The sequence below is a fragment of the Lolium perenne genome, chromosome 4 (assembly GCF_019359855.2).
Source record: "Lolium perenne isolate Kyuss_39 chromosome 4, Kyuss_2.0, whole genome shotgun sequence".
NCBI lineage: Eukaryota > Viridiplantae > Streptophyta > Magnoliopsida > Poales > Poaceae > Lolium > Lolium perenne.
In genome coordinates this window covers 363,512,460-363,514,777 of record NC_067247.2, presented here as the reverse complement: position 1 = coordinate 363,514,777, position 2,318 = coordinate 363,512,460, and positions in this window count along the sequence as shown.

Sequence of the window (2,318 nt, the reverse complement as noted above, 5' to 3'; positions counted from 1 at the left end):
TGAAGGCACAATAGTTATGGCATGGGATCATAGCAACGGAATAATATTCGTTCAAAACTATGATGTCTACACATGTGGTGACTACCTTGATGAAGTTTTTCCAAATGCTTGGTAGCTTCATAGCATTTGTCGTTGGTTGTGACTTTGGTGTCACATAATCCATCAAATGTGGAACCAAGACATTGAAGACGATAACATCGCATGTTATGCTATAAGAGAATTGTGCAAACATACTTGCATAATTTGGTGATTACCTTCCATGCAAACACAACTTATGAGACGTCATTATAGCTACGAATTAATTTTCATGCACAACTGAGAGGTTTAACACCATTTTATGGTGATTACCTTCATGTGTTATAAATAATAAGGTTGTGGAGGCTATGATCGATGAGAATGTCCATAAAAGTGAGGCACCACTAGGTGGTTGACTACCTTCATGTGTTCTAAGGAATTTAAAGGTTTGTCCCTTTTGAGGTGACTAACTTTAATTTGAAGATCTACACCACACTGTGGCGTTCTTGTGGAAGGCTTGACCTATGGGTCACTACGAATCACCATGATCATGATTATGCTCAGCCAGAGCATTTTCATCCTACTTAATTTACTGATGGTAAATTAATGAATGAACATTTCATGCATCATATGGATGACCTTTCTCGAAAGGTAGTGCGATGAGATGACATTATGTGGGAGTAATCATTTAACATGGGTCTTGGACATTGATGATGTTGTCAACCCGTGGCCATGTCGCCACAGAAACTCCACATGTAGATAATGCCATGGCTATTTATAAGATAGCAAAATCGCAATGACTCGATTCTCAAATGGAGTATTTAAATGGATGGTGAATATCCATTGTCTCTTTTGGGACCCCCCTTAAGGAGATATATTGTTATAAACATCACACGAATGACTATTGATTCGTGTTTAGGACTGCAAGTCCGTTAAGGCTTATAAGTCTTTTGTCTATAAATCAACATTGGATTGAGATTATATGATAAGGCTATTTCAGATACATATCTAATTGTAAGTCCTTACTGCATTTTACATTCTCCCATATGGTAAATATAAATACCATTTTTATTTTAGGGTGAAAATATGATGAACTTCTTATGAAGGATCATCACGTTCAATGGGTGTGATACCATTGCCTGAAATGCATGCTTGCACTCTTAGTGCTAAGAAATTTAGTGGTCAAAAACCACAGAGAGTTGAATGTAAAGTGAAGGCAAAATGATAAATAAAAATGGAGTATATATATCTTAAAAGGGAATGGATCATTTAAGAGAAATGATCACAATGACGACTCTCAAGTTTATCAAAGGGGCGGTAGTACGAAATATTGTACCAACGGTTACTAATATGTCAAGTATTGGATTGATCATACCACCAACTCCTTATCGGAGAAGGCAAATGAGTTCAATGGGATAAGATTGAAGTTCAACTTTAAAAGGAACAACCAAAAAATATTCTGGCATTGTAGAAGGAAAATAACTCTTTTACAATGATGATATGCTTGTGGATGATTATTCCCAAGATGTCCTGAAGATCTCGTGTAGTCTCCTGGTTATCCCAAATATCATTAGCCTATGATTGTACTACTACATGTAGTATAATTCGCAACATTATGTCCCGATGACATGATAGTTGAGAAAATTGAGTGTATGAATCATTTCATACTCAATTTTGTTGCGTACACAATAATTTTTTCTCCTTTATCACCATGGTGTGGGAAGTTAGAGAAAATATTGATAATTCTGTTGACCAACACTTGACTATTGCAATATTCCCAACAACCATAAGATTTATGTGCACTGGATGTGCCATAAGGGAATTAATTTTAAGGCACTCTCACCTTAAAATTCAGAATGAGCCACACATTACTCTTGAAAGCATTCAAGAATGTATGTGGATTACTCAACCATTGTGTGGGTTATGTTGGTGCTAAATGGATCGTAGCGAACAACAGGGGGGGTGAATGGACGGTGCGTCAAGTTTTAGTCTTTTTCAATTTTAGCGGTGCGGAAGGTAAAGGTGATAGCTTTAGCGATGGCGGTGTTCCTACAATGATCCTAGACGAGTGCAACAAGCAAAGGAATCAAATAAGATAGTAAGAGTAAGGAGCGGGACAACCGGATGGCGCGGAGACGAGGTGAGGTTTGTTTCCCACAGTTCCTCTCACAAAAGAGAGTACGTCTGCGTTGAGGAGGTGCTATCCTCACACAAGAGGCTAGGCGGCCACACCACGAAGGAAGGCCTCACCTTCTTCCTCGAGAGAGCTCCACAAAGGGGCTCCCCCTTCTCCACTATGGCAC